The following is a 23,952-nucleotide window of genomic DNA, read 5'->3' on the forward strand; positions in this document are numbered from 1 at the left end:
AGGAGGGAGGTAGGCAGAACCAAGGTTAGAGGATTTGGAGGGTCAGAGAAGGATAATGGGAGAGGGAGGTGCAGGTAAGAAGGAGGAGGAAGGAGGAGCAGGTCGCCATGGGTTCGTGTGAACTAGAAGCATGGGGGCAGGAGGAGCTTGCCCTGAGGATTAGCCTGACAAGAAAGCAGCAGCCTGAATGGAAACATGTGCAAGTATTTATGGAAAGATGTGTGGCTGGGAGATAACAAGGTAGTTTAGGGGGATTAAGATCTGCCCAGCCCCAGTGTTTAAGGTATATTAAAAATCTAACAGGTCTCTGTGTATCTTTTTTTTTTTACAATTTATTCATTATATCACCCGATTGAAATTCCCTCCTCCCTTCCCTATCCTCTTCCCCTAGTCTACTGAAAAGGGGAGTTCTCCTCTGCCATCTGCCCATAGCTTAGCAAGTGTCATCAGGACTGGCTGGATCCTTTTCCTCTGTGGCCTGGCAAGGCCGCATCACCAAGGACAAGAGAATAAAGAACAGGCAACTGGGTTCATGTCAGAGCCAGCCCCTGGTCCCCTTACTTGGGAACTCACATGGAGACTGAGCTGCCAATTGGCTACATCTAAGCAGGGGGTCTAGGTCCTCTCCGTGCATGGTCCTTGGTTGGTACATCAGTCTCTGCATGACGCCCTGGGCTCAGATTTTTTAGCTTTGTTGGTCTCCTTGTGAGGCTCCTGTCTGCTCCATGTCCTTCTATTCCTTACCCCCCATCCCGCCCCTTCTTCCTAAGACTCCCTGCACTCTGCCCAAAGTTTGGCTGTGAGTCTCAGAGACTTTCCCAGGACCCTCTATAGTAGGATCCCATCCTGTTCCCTCTCTTCTGCAGTTTCTGTGTCCCTCAACGGAGGGATGGATACAGAAATTGCGGCACATTTACACAATGGAATACTACTCAGCTATTAAAAACAAGGAAATCATGAAATTTGCAGGCAAATGGATGTAACTAGAAAAGATCATCCTGAGTGAGGAAACTCAGAAACAGAAAGTATAAGCATGCTATATATACTCACTTAAAAGCAGATTTAGCCAGATGATAGAGGGTAGCCACACTAAAATCTACAGACCTAAAGAAGCTAAACAACAGGAGGACCCTAGGGAGGATGCTTAAATCTCCTTCTGTATCATTTATTTCCACAATAGTGGGTAAAATAATAATCATATTAATATTAAATATTAATGATTATTTCTATAACACACTATAGGTTTTTGTTTTGTTTTGTTTTATTTTGTTTAAATTGCTTGGGAGGTAGAGACAGGCAGATCTCTGAGTTCAAGGCCATCCTGGTCTACAGAGAGAGTTCTGGGATAACCAAAGCTGTTACACAGACAAACCCTGTCTCGAAAAACCAACCAAAAAACAAAACAAACAAACTAGATACATGAACCCAATATTGTTATTATGGACAAAAGATTTTCTCCATTTTTCAGGGCTAATTTGGGGCTTGGAGGGGGGTGTTGTTATTCTAATTTACTCTTTTTCTCTCTCTCCCTTCCTTCCTTCCATCCTTTCTTCCTTTCTTTTTCCATCTTTTTTTTTTTCTTATTTTAATCTGGTTGTTACCAAAAAATGAGCTTGAGATACAAACTTAAGACTTAAGGATCTCACCATTGGGCACTGGTGATACACACCTTTAACCCCAGCACTCGGGAGGCAGAGGCAGGTGGATCTCTGTGGTCTATAGAACAAGCTCCAGGACAGCCAGGGCTACACAGAGAAACCCTGACTCAGACAACATCAGCCACAACAGAAGACTTAAGGTCCCCTCAGGACTTTCCTGAGCCTGTGCTTCTCTCCGGGCATGCGTGATCACTATCTAATTTCCCTTGCTCTTCTTCTGAATGCCCTTGACTTTACTTTCTGGCTCTCAAAGGAGGAAAAGAGAAAAATGATGGCTAGGCCTATCCAGCTTTGCTTCATTGTGGTCAGTAAAGGCGCCCAATACAGTATCAGTCTTCTTACATGTAAAGGCTTGTTCTGTGACTCACCTGTTCTGTGCACTCATGTGATGCTGCACGGAGCTGCACATTTTGCATGTGTCCGCTAGACCCATTTGGTCTATCCTGTTGAAGTCCTCTGTTTCCTTATTGAGCTTGTAGCTGAGTGTTCTATTTATTACCGGCTATGGGTCATTTATGTTTCTTAACTAGTATATTGCCGTGAATTTCTCCCCTTGGGTAGGCCAGCGTTTGCTGTTTCTCTAATCACTGTCTGTTAGGTGTGTCGACTCCCAACAAAGGTTTCTTTTATTTTTATGTGTGTAAGTGGATCGCCTACATGTGTGCATGTCTATCACATGGATGCCCTGTGCCCTCAGGGGTCAGAAGTTTTCAGATGCTTTGGAGTTAGGTGGCGGAGCCTCCATGTGAGTGCTAGGAAACACACTTGGGTTCTCTGAGTGACAAGTGACCTTAATTGCTGAGCCAACTCCCCAGGCCCACGTACTGAGTTTTATTGTTATATAACACTTTTGCTTAGGTTTAAAAATTTTAAGTTAAGGTCCATTTTTCCTGATATCAGGTTTGCCATCTTTGCTCTCCTTTTGGTGGTAATATGCACACAGTCTCCTTTTCTGTCCTCTTGCTGTTCATCTGTCTGTTTTAGGTAAGTCTTTTCAGACAGCATGTGCAAAGATCATATTGTTAAAATCCATTTGACCAATTTCTACCCTTTGACCTGGTCATTTAATTCCGTAATTATAATTAACTAAGTTATAGGTATAAATAGGAAAATAGTAACGATGGCTATTGTGTGGTTGTTAGTCTTATAGTTCTTTTTTGTCTTTCCCTTCCTCCTCTCTTTTTGTTTTGGTGATTTCTTTTATTGGCATGTTTTAATTTTGGAATCTTTCCCTGTGTATTTAAGTTGGCATAGGTATTTTATTTTGTTTTGTTACTTACCTTAAAAACATAAGTAAGAGAACCAAAAAATCTGAGCACAGAGGTCTTTCCTGAGACTGAGAATCCAACCAAAGACTATGCATGGAGATAACCTAAGACCCCTGCACAGATGTAGCCCATGGCAGTTCAGGGTCCAAGTGGGTTCCATTGTAATAGGAACAGGGACTGCCTCTGACATGAACTGATTGGCCTGCTCTTTAATTACCTCCCCCTGAGGGGGAAGCAGCATTACCAGGCCACAGAAGAAGACAATGCAGCCACTCCTGATGAGACCTAATTGACTAGGATCAGACGGAAGGAAAAGAAGACCTCCCCTATCAGTGGACTTGGGGAGGGGCATGCATGCAGAGGGTGGAGGAAGGGAGGGATTGGGATGGGAGGAGGGAGCGAACCACAGGAGGAATACAAAGTGAATAATGTATAATTAATAAAGAATTTAAAAAAAAAAAACATAAGTAAAGCTGGAAAGATGGCTCAGAGGTTGAGAGCACTGCCTGTTTTTCCAAAGGTCCTGAGTTCAATTCCCAGCAACCACATGGTGGCTCACAACCACCTATAATGAGATCTGGTGCCCTCTTCTGGCTTGCAGGCGTACATGCAGGCAGAACACTGCATACATATAAATAAATAAATCTTTAAAAAATAAGTAAAATATCTTATAGCTACAACTGTGTATTGTAAGCAAACAAGAACAAGTTGAACACAAAAACGTTATAGTTCAAAACTTTACACGTTAGCTCTTCTTTTCTGTATTACTACAGTTGGTGCCTAATAATATTGTGTATCTTTAAACATACTTACAGTAATTTTTAGCACTTTTTAAAAAGCTTTCATTCGGGCTGGAGAGATGGCTCAGTGGTTAAGAGCACTGTCTGTTCTTTGAAAGGACCTGGGTTCAATTCCCAGCACCCACATGGCAGCACACAACTGTAGGAGATCTGATACCTTCACATTAATGCACATAAAATAAAATTAAATAAAAGAAATAATAATAATAAAATAAAATTAAATAAAAATTAAAAATTATTTTTTAAAAAAAGCTTTCATTCACGAATTACAGTTATCTCTCCACTGCAATTAGAGCATTGCAGTGCTCTGTGTCCATGCATGTTTATTTAGCGATGAACTTAATATTTCTTGATGCTATTCTTTTTCCCTACATCTTCAGGGTTTCTCTGTGTAACAGCCCTGATGGTCTTGGAGGCTGGCCTTGAACTCAAAGAAATCTGCTTGCCTCTGACTCTTCAGTGCTGAGATCAAAGGTGTGCGCCACCAGCCCAGCTAGGATTCTTTAATTTTAAGTTCAAGTATTCACGTTAGAACCTCCTGTCCGATCGATGATGAACTCCTGCAGCTTCTGTTTTTCTGGGAAGGCCTTTTAATTTCTGTTTTGTTTTCAGTAATGTTTTCAAGATGTCTTAGTTAGAGTTTCTTTTTTTAATTTTTAATTTTTATTATTAGTTACATTTTATTAACTCTGTATTCCAGCTGTATCCCGCTCCCTCATTCCCTCCCAATCCCACCCTCTTTCTCTTTTCTCCTCCCTGCCCCTTTCCAAATCCACTGGTAGGGGAGGTCCTCCTCCACTTTCATCTGACCCTAGTTTATCAGGTATCTTCAGGACTGGCTGCAAAGTCCTTCTCTGTGGCCTAGCAGGGCTGCTCCTTCCTTGGGGGGTGGGGAGGTCAAAGAGCCTAACATTGAGTTCCTGTCAGAAATAGTCCCTGTTCCCCTTACTAGGGAAACCCACTTGGTTACTGAGCTACCACAGGCTACATCTGAGCAGAGGTTGTAGGTTATATCCATACATGGTCCTTGATTGGATAAACAGTCTCATATAAGACCCCTGTGCCCAGATATATTTGGTCCTTGTGGAGCTCCTGTCCTCTCCACGTCATACTAACTTTCCCTTCTTTCATATGATTTCCTGCACTCTGCCAAAGGCCTTATTTGTAATAGCCAGAACCTAAAAACAACCGAGATGTCCATCAATGGAGGAATGGATACAGAAAGTGTGGTATTTTTACACAATGGAACACTACTCAGCAATCAAAATAAGGAAATCATGAAATTTGCAGGCAAATGGTGGGATCTTAAAAAGATCATTCTGAGTGAGGTATCCCAGAAGGAGAAAGACACACATGGTATATACTCACTTATATAGACCTATAAGATATGATAAACATAATGAAATCTATACACCTAAAGAAGATAAACAAGAAAGCGGACATGGGGTAAGATGATCAATCCTCACTTAGAAAGACAAATGGGATGTGCATTGGACGTAGGAGAAAACAAGTAACAGGACAGGAGCCTACCACAGAGGGCCTCCGAAAGACTCTGCCTAGCAGTATATCAAAGCAGATACTAAGACTCATAACCAAACCTTAGTTAGAGTTTCTATTGCTATGATAAAACACCCTGAACAGGAAGTGGAGAGATCGACCAGCATTTAGGAGCACTTGTCATTCTTGCAAAGGATAGGAAGGCTTTAGTTCTCAGTACAGACACAGTGGCTCAGAGCTGTCTAGAACTCCATTTCCAAGAGACCCTGCATCCTCTTCTGACTTCTGTGTTTAAGCGTGTTTTCTTTCCTTTTTTTCAATTTTCAGGATCCCCTTTAGCATCAACTATAGGACCACTCCAGTGATGACCTTCTTCAGCGTCTGTTTATGGAAAAGTCTTCATTTCCCTTTATTAAAATATTTATTTAAAATATATATGGGCTGAAAAAAAATAAATATGTGGCTAAAAGTGCATATTGCTCTTTCAAGGGACCCAGGTTCAGTTCCCAGCACCCATGTTGGACAGTTTATAACAGCCTACAACTCTAGCGTCAGGGGATCAGACACCCTCTTCTGACCTCCACAGGCACCTGCATTCATGTGCACCCACACAGAGACACACAATTTAAAAAAATAAGGTAACTTTCCAAAAGAGACCTATCTGGCAAAGGAAACGGAATTTGATTTAGGCTGTAGAGCAAATAAACCTGTAATTCTCTCTGGCATATAGCTGCATGGGACTACTTTAGGCTGCAAGCATTCTTTTGGATTGGAGTGCTACCTGAGTAAGCCAAGTCATTCAGTAATAAACATCATCTTCAGAATTACATTGCATTTCCCTGAGATTCTAGTGACTGGTGCTCCCATGGTAAGGCAAGATGAATAAACGTATAGGGTGGACTCCTTTTCACACAGATGGTCATTGAAGTAAAGCACCCTCCCCCTTATCTGCATTTGCTGAGTCTGCACAAGCTTTGCCTGTTATTCATGAAATTACACTAGAAGTAATAAAGTTATTAACATGCAGCAGTCATAAATATGGCCAAAATAGCCATATTCATGTCTTTTATCCAAACAAATAGCCAGTGATTTCTGAAAAATAAAAATAAAAAGGATTATTGTAGAGAAATGATCAATAATTAGTGCTGTCAGGTTTTTAATCCGTGCAAAGGAATGTAAATACACTATGTGAGCATAGCTCTCATACATACTCATGTCAGCTAGCAGAGCTGAGTAATTAAAAGATGAGTTTGTTTAAATAACTTAAACTTATACTTTCTGATGTAAAAGACAAAATAATTAGTGTTTGTCAATGAGTTTATCTGCTGCTAATATTTCAAATTATATTAGAATAACAAAACTGTTTAGTACAGGTGCCTAGAACATAAATAAATCCCCTTTAAAAGATACATTACACTAGAAAAGATACATAATTGCTGTACTTTCAAGTTTAAATGTAAAAATCTTAGTTTTTTGTTTAGTTTTACTTATTGTACTCGCTTAAACATTAGAGAATAAGACTTTTTTTTAACTGGGTGTGCTGCACACACCTTTAACCCCCCCCCCGCACTTGTAGGCGAAGGCAAGTAAACCTCTGAGTTTGAGGCCAGCCTGGTCTACAGAGCCAGTTTCAGGACAGTCAGGGCTACACAGAGAAACCCTTTCTTAGAAAACAACAACAACAACAAACTTTTGTGTTGCTTTTCCTCAAGAAGAAGTGAGATACAAGACCCTAGTGTTCCCTACCTTAATGTTGGTCATCCAAGTGCAGGCACAGAGAAATCCACCTGAGAAGGTGGCGGTGCTGGCTTCGCTCTACTCTGTGATGCTAAGCCGAAGCCTACAGTTTTACATAGCCCCCTGGGAAGCTAGAAACTCACGAAAAGGAAGAGCTGGTAAAATATGAGGAAACTGAAAGTCAAGTTGCTAGTAGTTCTTCCAGTTTGAGATTAACTTTTGATCATTTTTACAAACTACTGAAAATGAAGCGTTCTGTATCACTCCCTCCAGGACTCAGGGAACATCGAGGAAGAGGAGGCAGAGAGAGAGAATGTAAGCACCTGAGGACGGGACGGAGAATTGTGGAGGGCGGGAGGAGTACTGTGAAAGGTCCCCTTCTGAACATGACCTGGTAGTCCCACCCAGGAACTCAAAGAAACCATGGTTACCTAAACAAGACCCACTCGAGTCATGCTCAGTCCCAGCATTCCTCAGTCACGTAGCCATTGGCAAACTGCCCTAACCCAAGAAAATAACCCTTCATCCGTTCCTTTACAAGCAACCTTAACTAAATGCAGTGGGACATGCATGGGCATACAAACACAAACACACAACACATGAATGTCGGAGAGGTGTTGGGAAAGACGAAAAGAAACTTATTGTAAGTACTACCATTTTACTTTTCAGACTCTATTTAATCATAGGGAGAAACTAAATTCAAGGGCCCAGGCCCTATGGGTGCTGGGAACTTCCCAATAGCTGAACAGCTTCTGTTGTAAGAAAACGATTGTCTGAGTTCAGAGTTCTCAGGGACAACTTGTGAGGAGACAGCTGTCTGAGTCCAGACATCTCAGGCACAACTTCTCCATCAAACAAGTTCATGTTCCCAGGCCTAGGGACCTACTATTGACAGAAACTCTTGCTCAACCCCGTGTGTCAAAATGTGACTGGACAATGCTACAACCCATCCTGCCCCCACCCTCACTTTAGAGTTTCACCCTTTAAATATGCAATACAGTTTCCCCTCAGAGATGAGGTTCAGATCCCAAACTGGCCGCCTCCCTGAGGTCAGAAAATAAAGCTCTCATTTTAAGCTTCTGCATCTCAAGTGAGTTTTCTCGGCTTCCATGCAGAACCCAACAAAAGGGATAACAAAGGATAACCGGTGGGATATGACAGAAATCTATTAAATGTGTGTAAGTTGATGGAAGAATAACAAATGGAAATGAATAAATACATGAAAATGAATTAGTTTTAGGAAATTACTTTTTAGGAAACTAAGATGGACAGCGTCTCCTTTTAAACACATTAAATAATGCATTCATTCACCAAGTAACTACCCAATAGCATGCTACAAGCACTGACAGACAGGATGCCAACTTCTACTGGTAGACCACAAAGGCCTGACCCCTGAGCTCACGGAACTTCAGTCTCTTGAGATCCTGTATCTGGGAACCAGAAAACATGGTACAGGACCTCACAAACTGACCGACACTTCTGAGCATTTGGTTATAGATATTTAGAGGTAAACTCCTTTGCAAATATTCAAAGTAATAGAAGTCCTCAGCCCCCTCCCGACCCCCAAGCAGGGAGAAGTGACCTCTTTATTGTAGTGCATGGCTGCCGGGATTCTTGGACCGAGCACGGGGCCCTAGGGAGCATAACCAGGGGGAAATGCGACTGTGTTCAACTCATCCCTGCCGTAGACCCACACACTTCCGGCAGCAAGAACCGACAGGTGTCCATCATCTCGCTTGTAAACGAGAGTTCTTCCTGATCCAGGAAGAACCTTTGAAATAAGTAGGATCACAGATGAGGCCCCAGCTGAACCGTGTGCTTCAAACACTGTTAGGCGTTGTATTTGCTTGTTGCTGAGTAATACGAACGCCATCTCCCGAAGCAAAATCAAAGCCAAGCTCCATGTGCCGTGGGTTCCGGTGCTCGCCAGGCATACCACGGCCTTAGCTGCATCTCAGACCGACATGAAAAAGCTTCCTGGCTGCCCCATTTTGTGTAGCAGCGACAGGGACAAAGGACAGGGCAGACTTCCCAGATGGTGTGATCTCACCTTCGTCACCACGCAGGAGCAGACTGGAGCACATTCACAGACCTGTATTAAAGAGTCAGAGGCAAAGAATTAACACCTGCCGAAAGGATGCAAACCAGGCCGTCACATTAAAGAGTATAAATTGATCAAATGAAAATGTAGTAAATGACATCCTAATGGTCCTCATCCTGGCTTCCTAATTCTCTGTGCGCACGAAGCTTTTATGCATCGCTGAAGTACAGCCATCGTAACCCCGGTTAGCTAGCCCCGGTTAGCTTAATTATAGCCTAATGCTCTCCAAATATGCCTGGCATAAAAGCCCATAGAACTGCCTTGCCTTCATTTGAAAGGATGAGATTGAGCACTTTTTTTTTTTAAGACAAAACTTTAATGTAACCCTACAGAACACACAAAATACATACCCTTACCAAAAAAAAGAAAGAAAGAAAAAGTGTCCTTAAGCTATCTGCGGTAACGTAACCAGACAGAATCTGCAAAAAAGATGGTCCAGGATGGAGAACAGACCACACAGTTCCAAAAACCCTGAGGGCATGCAGTTTGGTTTTAGCAAGCAAGTGGTCATTTCATTGTGTCGTCAGTAGAACAGCTGATTGATAAAAAAAAAAAAAAAAAAACACAGTCCCTGCTCATCTGTGAACTGTACCCAAGTTCAGCCTTCACAGCTGATGATGACCACAGAGAATATTCCATGCATGAACACTGTAAGCAATGCATTTGTTTTAGGCTAAACAATTGTATGGGCCTCTAAGGAGAAAAACAAAACAAAACATTTTTTAAACTGTTGATTTAGGCCACTAAGGGGACTTTCCCATCACCAAGAACATTTCAATTAATTAATTAATTCAGCACACTCAGATTGCAGAGATAATGAAGAGCAAAAGAGTTTCCTCAAGGATCTGGGTTTTTTTTGTTTGGTTTGGTTTTTTTTTTGTTGTTGTTGTTGTTCTGATTAGCGAAAGAATCCCCAAAACCTTCACAGGAAGTGAGGCAATAGCTACGGAACCAACTCCATCTCCCTCTTGCACGGCAGAAGGTTTGGCCTCGTGTGACGCTAATGGAGAAAAAATAGTTTTGTTATTTGAGCGTAAAGACTAAATACTGATAAATTGGTTGCCTGAAGTGCAGTAGGGGAGAAACAAATGGATGTGTGGCATTAACAGAGTTAATTGCGGATGCAGATTAAAAGGCAAGATTAAGTAGTAGAAGAAAAGCAGAGTCACCTTCGGCCCAGACCCGCCAAGCGGCGGCGCTCGGTCACCTAGCAACAAGTTTCCTCTCCCCGCTGCGCTCTTTAATTCAGCAAATCTGCTCAGGGTGGCGGGCTGTTCTCCTGACAAAACGCATTATGTAGGAGACGGAGGGACACAAAAATCCACTGAACACAGCACTCTGCTCCCTATTGACCACTGATCCTTTCTCTCAATCCACAAAAGAGGCTCACATAATGCCGTGAAAGGAGAAGAGTCTCCACAGAGAAAACATTTGCTTGTAATTGAGATTGACTACATAATGAAAATGATGTTCTTTTTAAAAATTCTGCTTGTTGAGGCCACACTTTTTGTCTCCTGGCACTCAAAACACATCCCTGCTGGGAAAAGGGGCAAACATTGTAAAAACTCAAAACTGATTTTTTTCCCCCCCTTTGCATTGAAAACACCCATTCTGTAACAAAATGGCCAGGTCTCTCTCCTTAGAACTTAAACAAGTTCTAAGAAGGTAAACAGGAAAACTTCTATTCAGAGTCGCTGTCACGAATGCCGGCCACGAATGCTGACAGGCCAGGCACACACACTGATTTGCACAACAACTGGACGGAACTGGCAGGGAATTTCGATTTCTTGATTGTGTCCTCTATGGGGAGACGGAACGTGGCTGGACAAAACTTAGCCAGCATTTAAGACACGAAGCTTTAAACACCCATTACATTTTTCACCTGCCTGCGAGGAAGCAAAAAAGAGCGGAGGGAAGGCAAAAATTGTTTTCTCAGCCTGGAAGACAGGAAGCCACCAGTTGATTTGCCGGATGAGGTCAGGCGGCCTCTTCGTGAAGGCTGGCAGCGGTTCCTTTGCAACCGTACCACTAGCCTTCTTAATTTTAGAATAACCTTGAAATTGTGCTTTAGATTAGGAGACAGAAATGTATTTCTGGGTTCCTGCCTTTCAAGGATTTTCTCATGCAAAGTGACTTCCATAACAAATAAACACTGGGAAGGGAGCCTGCACCCAACACTCAGCTGTTGCCAGGCCCCCTTCCGGAGGCCAAGGGTGCAAAGGTGGAATACAGAGGGTCTTTCAGAGAGAAGTAGGCGGCAGGGGTGGAGGTGTTAGCGTGTGGGGGACTGAGAGAACACTTGGAAGGCCAGAGGTTCTCAGCCTCCCTAACGCTGCAGCCCTTCGACACAGTTCCTCATGTGGCGATGATTCCCAGCCAGAACAGAATTCTTGTAGCATTGCTACTGTTATGAATCATCACAGAAATATCTGATAGGTGACTGCGGGGGCGGGGGGGGTCTGGACCACATGTTGAGGGCCACTGACCCGGAGTCATGCGCAGCCTGGAGCATTTGCTCCATGCTTCTTCAGAAAGAAGACCCACCAAACCAGCCCCTACGGAAGGAATATGTGGTCGGTGGCTGTCCCGGAGAAAGAGAAACTCCTGGCTGAGAGACAGCCGTGCTGCTTCAAGGGACAGACGGCAGTCCCAGATGTCACAAGTTGGCGTCTGGAGAAAAGTTTAAGCCTTAAAGGGAGCGAGGAAACACCGACAACCGAGCTCGGTCTGCAGCGGCGTTGGCACGTTAACTCTTGGTGACTGGTATCTTCTCTTCTTAAGAAAGAGCTCCCGGGGAATGAAGAGATGTCAGTCCCCTAGTATGGATCTCCACTTTAAATCAGGTGACTGAGATCACGTTTTGCAACAACAGCAAAATCAACCCTGGTTGGAAAAGACCGAGTCTACCCGGTGATCCACAGAAGATTACGAGTTACATGAAACACCGTGGAAAGGCAGGGAGCAGAGAGCCTCACCCCAGCAGCCTCTTTCGGGGGAACGTACAATAATTTTGCAAACTTTATCTTCTCGAATTTATGTCCGGTCACTTAAGCCACATTATCTACCCTCTTAGCTTTCTCGCCAAGAGTCTCTGACATGAAGCATCCACTAGTTAGTCCGAAAAGGTTAATAGTTCACCAGGCAAAGTTGGAACGAAGCAGAATTGATCATTCCTAAAACCCTTGGTTGAAACATGAGGACTCTGTGTTGACAACCTAGGGATCGTAATGAGTCTCCAGTACATTCTTGAGGCTTGTTTCTTTTACCCTGTGAATGGGAAGAGTAAAATTATAGTCTCTAGGTGTTTTCCACGGCTCTTTCACAGGCAGGCTTTGCAACACCAATTAAAGAGATTATGTCATCAAGTGAAAGGAAGGCCATAACTTGCATGTTAGCGCCGTGATTACTTGAGACAGGGTCACGGGGCCCAATAGCATAGCAGCTGACCTTCAAAAAATTAACTTTGAGCTCAATTCCTAATTAACCTTTTTCAATGCAAGAAAGTATAATTTCAGGCCACTAGTCCCCCCAAATACCCACTTTTTCTTCTGCAATGAATGTGTTACCAAAATCAATTAGCAAGTCTCAAAGCAAAACAAAACCAAATAAAACAAACGAAAACACTTTTCCTTAATGATGGTATCTTTGGGAATGATTTGTCTTTCCAAACATAGTTTCCCTCCCTGGGTTTATAAAAACTCAGAACAAACTTAACCCTGTAATAAGTTTTACATTAAAATAAGTTTATTCTAATGCCCAAAATTGTCAAGTCAGAACCTGGCAGGGTGGTGCATGTTCGTGATCACAGCATTTGGGAGCAGCCTGAACTACATACTGAGTTTCGAGCTAGCCTGGGCTACAGAGCGAGATCCTGTATTTAAAAAAAAAAAAAAAAAAAAAAATTGAAGTTACATGGGAATGCATGTTCCTCAGTTTTTACATGGAGTAATTGGTTCTTGTACTTTTCTCCCTCATGGATACCAAAAACCTTGGATGCTCAAGTACCTTGTAAATGGTGTAACATTTGCATGTCACTCATACATCCTAACGTATGCTTTGGAATCTCTCTAGCTTTCTTATAATATCTAATACAAAGTCTGAGTAGTTGTTAGGCTGAGCATAGCGGAGCAGGACTTTTCCCAGCACCGGAGAGGCAGAGGCAGGCGGATCTCTGGGAGTCTGAGGCCAGCCTGACCTACATAGTGAGTTCCAGGACAGCCAGAGAGACCACGTCTCAAAACAAACAAACAAACAAACAAACAAACAAAATAAAACAACAATGAATAAAAATGAAGAAAAAAAAAGAAAAAGGGAGAAAAGAAATGAAAATAAAGAAAAAATGGTATAACTCTCTCAGATGTGTTCCACCGCTGGTTAAAAAGAACCGTGGCCTCGGGAGGCTGGCTGAGTCACACTTTCGCCGTCGCACCACCAACAGCGTGTCACCAGTAACCACGTGGACTTCGGGGTAGGTACGCGCAAACCTTTAAGGGTGATGTTGGAATTCAATTTTTTTCGTAGCTTAGAGTTTATGTTCTCTGTCATTCATAAAACCTCCCTCTGCTGTGGGATGTGTATTTTATCCCAGTAATCACCCTCTGGTGAGAGTGCACCGATTTATACTAGCTTTATTTAGCAGGGCCTCGGGTTAAATAGCTGGCGGACTTCATGTTCTAACTCTGAACAAAAGAGCAGGCTACGCTGCCCGGGTGGTGCTGAAGAGTGGGCGAGGTACGAACGGTCCTCCGAGCCGGTGATTTTCATCACGGTAATCACTCTCTTTTGACTCCCATATTAATGTTGCATTCATCAACTTTTAAATCAGCGTTGGCCTTGCACACTGTGGAAAGTACTTTAAATGCGACCTGACTGTACGTCTTGCTAGCTCCTTCTTTTCTTGGCTGCTTTGAGTCTAGGGTGTGGATGACACAAGCCAAGATGTCACTTCAGCTGACTTCAGGAGGATGTCTAGCTAACATCTCTGTTTTTCTATTTTTTATTTCACCCCAGTTCTGCTATAAGCAACATGTTTGAATTCTGCCAGTGCTAGAGGGTGAAACAAAATTCTGTACCCTTTAACAGAGACAATTCTTAATGACTTATCCTGGCTATCACCCTGATATTCAGGACTGAGATAGCTCTGCGGTGGGAAAAAAAAGCCACAGGCTTTTTAAGACACCCCACGGGATGTCTTGAAATTCACCAGCACATAGGAACTTGTCTGCCCCACGAATAACGAGGAGATAAATCGCTGCCTTTTGGTTAACAGCTCTGTTTCTCTAAACGCACACATACATACCGTGGTTCAAAAGGAGAGCCCGGGCTGGCACTAAGACACGGGTAACGTACTGCACAGGTTCACTTGAATCAGAAAACATCACCAAGTTCAGGGGGGAGAGAGAGAGAGAGCACTAGGGAAAACAACGAAAGCACAGCTGGAAGGATGCTGGTCTGTCAGCCTGCAACCAGCTGCACTAGAAAAACTTGCAGTCCTCCTCCCAAACAATGAAGCATCACATAATGTTGGAGGAAGAAAACACAAAATGCGCGTTTACAATGAAAGTTTTATTCAGGTCCAGCCACACAACTACCAACACTGGAGAGAACTATTAAAAGATTATGTAAGATTGTGTGTGTGTGTGTGTGTGTGTATGTATGTGTTCTTGTCTACATACATACACACACACACACACACACACACACACACAGCTACATGGTTATGAAATGGAATTGGCAAATTCAAGGGAAGGTAAATGACTTCCATTTTTAAGGATCCATTTATTTTTATTGTGTCCGTATTTTGCCTGCGTGTATGTAAATGCACCACGACATGGGTTTCTGGTACCGTGTGGAAAGCACCGGACCCCTGGCACTGGAGCTGGGAAGGTCAGCAGGGAAGGCTGTTGTGGATGACTGTGAGCCACTGTGTGGGTGCTGGGAACTGAAGCCCAGCCCTCTGTAATAAACACTCTTAATTCCTGAGCCATCTCTCCAGCCCCGTAAATGACTTCTAAAACTACACTCAGCATACTTCTTCTGTTCCTGGGCGATGTGCATGCACTGTTTGGTCCCCTGGAATTCCCTCACCTAAGAAGGAACTGTGTCCTAACAGGATTTGAGATGTGCTAAATAAGCCCCATTCTTGAACGGAAAAGGGCACAAGCCAACAGCTAATTTTACTTTACCAACCTTTGCCAGATTTAGTTGCTTAATTTGCCAAAGATAATACATAATTCTAGAAGTATCAAATATATACTGGGAGATAAATGTGTTTAAAATACTTGCAACTCTGTAAAATATTTGTAACTTGTAGCCTGTCTTTTGAAGTCTTTTTCTGGAAGAAAAAAAAAGGCAAATCATCTAGAAATACGTCTTAACACAAACAGTAAGTTAGTGAGCGTGTGAACACCTAAGGACATATGGCAAGTATCATATTATAGGGTTTAATTTCACATTAAAAAACAAAAACACCTTAGTTTCTAAGTGACAAGGGATAGAAAATAGCTGTTACATTTAGGTCTTACCTCTGATAATCCAGTTTCTTTCATTTAGTTACAATATGTCTGAGGCAGCAGAATCTAAAATAATAGATCCGAGTAACACAGTGGAATTCATCGTGATAAGATTTGGCCCGCATACAAGAAGAGATGCATGCGCAGAGACTACGCATGCGTGTTTGGAAATGAGAATCTACGCCTGGGTATAGCATTCATATATAAAATTAACCGTTCCTGAGAATGCATGGCTAGGAAACCCTTTTTAGTAATTTGCAGTGCCTGCCAGGATAGGAGAAGATGCGAAAGCAGATGAAGAAAACAGCAGACCGAAAGGAACTTGGGAACGCTAAAGTGTAAGAGCCCTCACACCACGATGGAAGCCAGCAGGGAGGAGGGCTCTGATGGAGCCTTCCCTGTTGACCTTCTCAGCTCCTTGGTGGTTAGACCCTGAGTGGAAGCAGGTCCTGGAAAGCTCCCCAGAGCACCAGGCTAGAAGCAGCCAAGAGAGTCCCGCTTCAACGCCAGCATCTTCCGTTCTGATACATGTTCCTGGACCCAACAGTCACATCCAGCTCTCGGAAACAGACCTGCTTTGTGCAAAATGACATTTATCACAGTGGATAAAAGGCCAGTGTTTCTTTCCAACTGACGAGCACGGTGCGAAGAAAATGGGATTTAGAACCAAAAACAAAACCCCAAACCTTTGCAGCTGTATAAAGGAGAAAAAAGCCAGTAACGTTCTAGTCAGAATTGAGTTGACTTTATATTAAGTATTATGATTGGAGATATTTTAATGAAAGGTTGGCTGCTAAATTTATTTAGCTTGATTGAAATCTTCAGCAGTTCCCTTCTCAAAGCAACCTGAAAATCCTAAGTGGTTTTGGGAACAAGGTTTGCTCTGCCACCTGCTGGCCGTTAGAAATAACGCCGCTCTTAGAGGTTCACATTCAAAGATCCAGGCCTCAGCCCTGGTTTGTGAAAGGCAAATGCTTTCATGGAGACAAACCCTGTGGTCTAGAGTCATAGAAATAGCACTAGACCTGGCGTGTGTGTGTGTGTGTGTGTGTGTGTGTGTGTGTGTGTACAGAACTGGGCTCAGCTTCTCACTGTGGCCATCTCTATGCATAATTTAGTGGCCTTATCTCCAGGACAGGTGTTGTAAAATCCGCCTTACCTCAAATGGAAAGATGCCTTTTACACTAGCTGGCACTGTAAGGAACTCTTTGGTCCGATTCACAGAATCGATAGTGTGCAGTAGTCAGGTCTTTGGCCTCCTGCAGTCTGCATTTCAGAGGACTTTGTCACAAAGCTTTTATTCAAGTTCAAAGTCTAATTGGGCCAGTGACTTTAAATTACCTTTATAAAAGAAAATATGCATGCCTGTAATCCCAGCACTCAGGGAAGCAGAGGCAGGAAGATCTCTGTGAGTCTGAGTCCTGCCTGTTCTGTTAAAAAAGGAAAGGAAATAGGTAAGTTAGAGAAGTGATCCCAGCACTCCTGAAAAAGCTGGGACAGGCGGTGTGTCTATTAACCCAGTGCTGGGGGCGGGGGGGGGGGGGAGAAAGAGCCAAGAGCTCCCTGGACAGTGAGCACGGTCTAAATGGTGAGCTCTGGCCTCGGGGAGACCCTGCCTCAAAAGATGAGGTAATGATCAACAGAGAAAGACACCTCAAGTAGAACCTCTCTCTTTCACACACACCCACACACTTTTTCTCTCTCTCCCCCTCTCTCTCTCACACACACTCTCTCTCTTTCTCTCTCTCCCCCCCACAACACTCACTCTTTCACACACACATTCACAGATATACAGAGAAGAGAATGAAAGAGAGAGAGAATTCAAAGTTTGATGTTTGCTTATTTGATTAAATAGGAACCAGTTTCCTAACTTCAGCAGCCTCTGGCCTAAGCCAAAACACATCTTCCGATTAAACAGCCTGACGATTTCTACATTTGTGCTTCAAGTGGAGAGGGCAGGTGGCTGCAGCAGGCCCTGGAGAAACAACTGTGCTATGGGAAAGGCTAAAATGCATCAACCTGACACATGAAACTTTTAAAACAATTTCTTGATTTCCAGCGATGATCTAGACGATTTTCCTTTAAAATCCCCCCCCCCAACAAAACCCTTATGAAGGATCCTACTATTGAAATTTAAAGTAAATTTTCAAGCATCTATAAAAGACAGGTCCAAGGACATCACATCCTTCCCAAATGCTTTGCTTATTAACAGAAATGTCCTTAAAACAGGGATTTTCAGGCCCCTGAGCAATCTCTGTCACAAAGCAAACAGAATTCTGAACTTAAGCTAGCCACTGCATTCCCTAGCAGGGGACAATTACCTCTCCCACCACACACACACTTTTTTTTTTTTTAAGGAAAAAAAAAGTCTCCTCCTTGACCTGTTTGTAGACCACCCATGAACCGTTTTCTCACTTAATCTGAGGAAGAGAAAAGGAGACGTGTTGCCCTTAGCAGTCCTGGGCTTTTCTCCTAATACGGTAAGTTAATTATTTTCACCAACTGAGGGGCGGCTGGGGCGGGCCGGCAGGGGCGGGAGGGAAGCAGGTGTCTCACACCTGCACTGCCAGGCTTAATTGCTCCGAAATCTTGAGGCCTCAGTGGCATTTTCCTTTCTTTGCAGAGTCTCAGGGGAAGGGCCCCATCGGTGGACTTCTTAACTAATTGCCGTATAAATATGCAGCCACTTTTGAGCGAACAAGTGATTTTCTTTAAAATGAATTCCAGGTAAATTTAATTAGGAAGAAAAGGTGATTGACAAGTACTAAGCTGAATGCCTGGATTAAAGGTCCTATGAAGAAGAAGAAGAAGAAGAAGAAGAAGAAGAAGAAGAAGAAGAAGAAGTCACTGACTGAAATCAGTCATAATCTGTTTTCCTCCTTGGGCTAGAGAAAACCATTCAGGTAGAGAAAACCATTGTATTGGGAGTCCCACAGTGGAACCCAGAACGGTAACTTGGTTTTGTTTTCAGTACAATGCAAGAAAAAAAAAAAATCAGCTTTAACGTGAGGTAACCAGCATAGCAAAGTGCCGTTTATTGAGGTATTCTGTGCTGATATGGGCATGCGTGTGTGGGATGGCACACATGTGTTGGCCAGAGGACAACCTCAGGTGTTGGCCCCTTCTTCTTTCTGGACTTCTTCCATCTCAGCTTCCCCTTTCTGCAAGCAGCGCAGAGACTGCAGAGTTTGTGTGGGTTCTGGGGATTTGAACTCATGCCCCGCGCTTGCGAGTGCAAGTGCTCTACCCACTGAGCCACCTCCCTCGGCCCCTATGTTCAGTGGGGATGGATTTCTAAACACGGTCTATAATAACTGAGCGCTGTCCCTGACTCTTTCATGTGCACTGTCTCATTTAGCCCTCACATCAGCCTTGAGAGGGGATTTTCCCATTGTCAGGCTAACGCCCCAGGTCTGCAGGCCGAGGCAGGGGGAAGCCCAGGGGGAGGAAGCTGAATAAAGATCATGCATAAGTAGCCTGCTCCTGAGCGCTGTCTGCTTTGTATTAACCCTAACCCTAATATTTTCCAGGAGCGTGTCCTCGTGATCCCTAAGGGCAGCCACGGCAAGACGGAAGTGAGAGTTTGGGTGTTTGCAAGAAAAGCCGGAAGGAGCTCCACGCTCCTGCCTGGGGTCCAGGGACCAGTGCGCGGTCATTTAATAACGTGGTGTGGGAATATGCTGAAAGAAACGTGCAACCCCGGGTGTGGGACCTCAAGAGAGGAGATCCCGATTGGGATTACGGCTTAGAAAGTTGATCGTCTTTCAAGTAGGCCCCCTGCTCGAGGGACAGGCCATCTCAGGCCCGGGGGGAGGGGGGAATAGAGGAAATTTGGCCAAACTTTCACAGCAGGGTCAGTGAGGTGCAAGATGACAACACGGAGATCCTAGTCCACCGACCGTTCCTGATGTGCACGGTAACCGCCGTCACTTCCTCGGGACAGCAGCAGGGTCGTGACTCTGTCGTGGGGCTGCTTGGGGACCGGTGACAGCGGCCGAGCCGGAAGCACCCGGCGGCGACCGGCCAGACTGTTTCCCATTGGGCAGCAGCTGGCACGTGCTCGCTTGCCCCGGGAAACGTGACCGGCTGAGTCTGCCGGGCGCCTCTGCCAGCCTCAGACAAAGGAGCCCGCGGCCCGGCTTCCGCTCCCCTTCCTCGCGGCACATTTTCTGGGTTGTGGAGGTGAGGCCCGGGGTGGCTGGGGGTTCCCCTCGGGGGGTGGGGGGGAACTGCCTGGCGCCCTCAGCTTCCCGCAGCATCCCAGGCACAGCTCTCTGTTAGGCCCGCAGCCCCTGCTGCTGCCTACTGCCGGCTCCTTTTATGTGTCGCTGAGACACTTTAGAAGGGCAAAAGGCAGGCAGGGGGGTGGGGCTGTGTAGCTCAGCGATCCTGCTTAGCATATATGAGACCCGTAGATCCAACCCCTTTCCCTCTCCCCCTCTTCCCTTCCCCTTTCCTCCCAGCCCCCCCTTTCCCTGCCTCTATCTCTCCCTCATGGCCCCCCGCTCTAAGAAGACCTTTTGCTGTCACCCAACCCCCAATAAACCTCTTACACTAGATCGGTTTCACGGGGCCGTTTCTTAGCGGCATACCTTGGCACAGCCTGCCAAAGGTGCCGCACCCCTGGCCACTCGACGCTGGCAGCCTCTTCCTCCAGCCCTCACATTCTTTCCGCCCTCTCCTGTGATCTTTCTCAGCCTTAGAAGGGGTGATAATATGGACAGTTGTCTTAAGGCCAAGCATTCAACAATAACCTGATCTCCAAGCTTTGGCCTGCAAAAAAAAGTGTTCTGTTTTTGTTTTTGTTTTTCTGACCAAAACTGTGATATTCGGAAACCATTCTGACAGGCACATCAAGTCCATGTAGCAGAACGGCAGCAATTTCCCCACCAGAGTTTATGATCACCACAGTCAAGACTCTTAATCAGATTTACAGTACCAGAAGGGAATTCCTTCCTGTGGAGAGCCTCAGGTCTAATCAGAAGGCAGTTAGATGCCATCATAACAGGGTTCCTGCTCCTGCCCCAGCAAGCACAGCTTGCCTAGCAGGTAAGTAATATAGCATGTGCGTTTCACCGATGAGTACAATTGCTGTACAATTCTTCCCCAGCATTCCTGCATAGTACTATGACAGGGAGCTAGCAGGGAGGAGGCTCCCATCTGCTTCCTACTTGATTTGTCTTCGTCCTGCAACCAGAGCATGCGGTCCGTCACATAACAGGGTTTTCTCATCTAGTTCCGGTGTGCAGCCAGCTGTGCTGCCAATGCCTGCATGGTTTTAGGGGCATCAGAGGTCCCCCTCACCAGCAGCTCATGGGGAGGAAGCTTATCCCGGTACTCACTGGGATTTTCATCTAATAACCTATGGCTTCTTGGAGCAGCTTTCTACGCCCATACAGTACCTTGTGGCAGGATATTTGAACACTGTGAACCCCGAGATTGTGTTACTTACTGGAAAGACCTGTTTCTAGCTGTGGTGTGGCTCAGCCCTAACATATACCTTTAATCCAAGAGCTTTCTGCTTGAATATTGTAAACAGGATTAAATAAAGTCAACCATGGGTCATGAGTCAGAGCAAGCAACCAGCTGACAGGAAATGAATATAGGATTATTAAGAAAAAGCCAGAGAGAGCAAGAGGAAGTCAGGAGGGTGAACAGAGAGATGTACAGGAAGCAGAAGGGAGGGGCCTTCAGTTGGAGTTTTTTTAAAGACTGCGTGGGAGAAGGAGCATGCCTTTTTGGACATCAGTTGAGGAGGAAGATCAACTGAGCTCATTCTCTGCCTCTCTGAGCTAGCAGGCTTTTCACTGCAGTGTCAGGCTCTGGAGTGTTTATTGGCAAATTCAAATGATTGAGATCTTGTTAAAAATAACATTACCCCTGTTAATTTTCTTTTTAAATTTTATTAACTTACCAAATATATGGCTTTTAAATAATTTTTAGTTTTACGATTCATTCTTTACAGTATTTGCAGCAGAAACTGTAACTTTCTTTTTCTTTCTTTTCTTTTATTTTTTTGAGACAGGGACTTCCTATGTTGTCCCGGAACTCGCTATGTAGGCCAGGGTGCCTCCCTGAGGTCTGCCTGCCTCTGCTTCCTAGTGCTGGGACTAAAGGCATGTGCCACCACTCCCAGCTGGAGCTGTAAATATCTAAGAGGCTAAAATTAGGGCCGGAAAGATGGCTCCGAGGTTAAGAGCACTGGCCCTTCTTCCTAAAGGTCCTGAGTTCAATTCCCAGCAGCCACATGGTGGCTCACAACCATCTATAGTGAGATCTGGTGCCCCTTCTGGCCTGCAGGTGTACATGCAGGGTAAAATTAACAGAAAAGGGACACAAAAGTGGCTCAATAGTTAAGACCTGGCTTTGGTTCCTAGCATCCACACTGGGTGGCTCACACAGTTCTAACCCCAGTTCCAGGGGGATCTAGTGCCCTCTTCAGGCCTCTGTGAGCACTGCAAGCATGGCCAGCGAACACCCAACATCCTCTTGTCTTTGGCCCCAGTTCTCCGATTATATACCCATCTTTTTTTGTATTATTTTTATTAATTACAGTTTATTCACTTTGTATCCCCCCTGTACCTCCCTTCCTCCTCCCCTCCAACCCCACCCTTCCTCCCTCTTCCCCATCTGTGTCCCTCTCCTAGTCCACTGAAAAGGGAGGTCCTCCTCCCCTTCCCTCTGATCCTAGTCTATCAGGTCTCATCAGGAGTGGCTGCATTGTCTTCCTCTGTGGCCTGGTAAGGCTGCTCCTCCCTCGGGGGGAGGTGATCAAAGAGCAGGCCAATCAGATTATGTTAGAGGCAGTCCCTGTTCTCATTACTATGGAACCCACTTAGACACTGAACTGCCATGGGCTACATCTGTGCAGGGGTTCCAGGCCATCTCCATGAATGGTCCTTGGTTGGAGTATCAGTCTCAGAAAAGACCCCTGTTTACCCATCTTTTTACACAGGTGCTGGGATCCATACTCAGCAGCATGAATTTTACCTACTGAGCCATCTCCCCAGCCCCTGGTTTTCACTTTTAACTATTTACCAAATGTGAAACTGGTATTGGAAAAAGGAAAACAACCCCAAATATATATCTACATGGAAATTCCAGGGGAATTAGAAACTTAAAGGTGAACAGTGAAACCATGACGCTTTTAGAGGATAGCTATCTTATGATGGGGGACTGTTTCTTGATATACTAAAAGCACAGGCTGTAGAAGAAAAGACTAACAACAAGAAGGCTATGTTATCTCAAAATAACAGAAAGAAAGGGAAACTTTGTGATAATGTGTTACTCCCAAAAGTTGACAAAACCTTGTTAAGTCTGTCCAAACCAGGTTTTGGCAGCGATGGGACAGGCCAAATCCCAGAACAGTAGGTAGAAAGAAATAATAAAGATCAGGTGAAAAATTAATAAAAAATGGAGACAAAACAAAAACAGTAATAGAGTCGGTTGAGAAAAAAAAGTTGTCTTTCAAAAGACAAATAATAAGATTTACAACCATTTAACCAAACTAACCGAAAGAGAGAGAAGACCCAAATTTTAAAATTAAAGTTATTACAACTGAGTCTAGTAAAATCCGGAGCGTGGGTAGGGAGTATTTCGAAAATTGGAGAATCTAGAAGAAACACATACATTTCTAGATACATACGGCCTACCAAAATTAAATCAAAAGGTATTAATACCTTAAACAGATTCATGGTGTGCTGGGTTGAACAGGTACTGCCCCCATAGTTTCAACTGTTGGCACACAGAGAGCGACACTATTAGGAGGTGTGGCCTTGTAGGAGGAAGTGTGTCACTGTGGAGGCGGGCTTTGAGGTCTCCTATGCTCAAGCTACACCCAGTGTGGCACACAGGCTCCCCCTGCTGCTTGTGGATCCAGATGTAAAACTCTCAGCTCCTTTTCCAGCACCATGTCTGCCTGCACGCCGCCATGCTCCTTGCCATGATGATAATGGACTAACCCACTGAGACTGTAAGCCAGCCTCAATTAAATGTTTTCCTTTATAAGAGTTGCAGTGGTCATGGCTTCTCTTTCCAGCAATAGAACCCTAACGAAGGCTCATAGCAAGGAGCGAGACTGAAGCAGCAATACAAAAGCCTCCTATGAAGGAAAGCTCTGCCAGGTGGATTCAGCTGAATGCTACCAGCCTGTAAGTTAGGACACCAACAGTCCTCAGAACGTTCCACAAAATAGAAACAGAAGGCACTAAAGGCATTACTAAACTTACTCTACAAAGCCAGCATTACTCTAACTAGGTAAGACATAACATTAAAAAGAAAAATATAGATCAATTTCCCTAATGAATGTACACAGAAACATTCTCAATAAGGTACTCGCGGAATGATCAATAAGATCATACACTATGATCAAGTTGCTTT

Source organism: Psammomys obesus, unplaced genomic scaffold (genome assembly GCF_907164565.1).
Source record: "Psammomys obesus unplaced genomic scaffold, mPsaObe1.curated_primary_1811, whole genome shotgun sequence".
Lineage (NCBI taxonomy): Eukaryota > Metazoa > Chordata > Mammalia > Rodentia > Muridae > Psammomys > Psammomys obesus.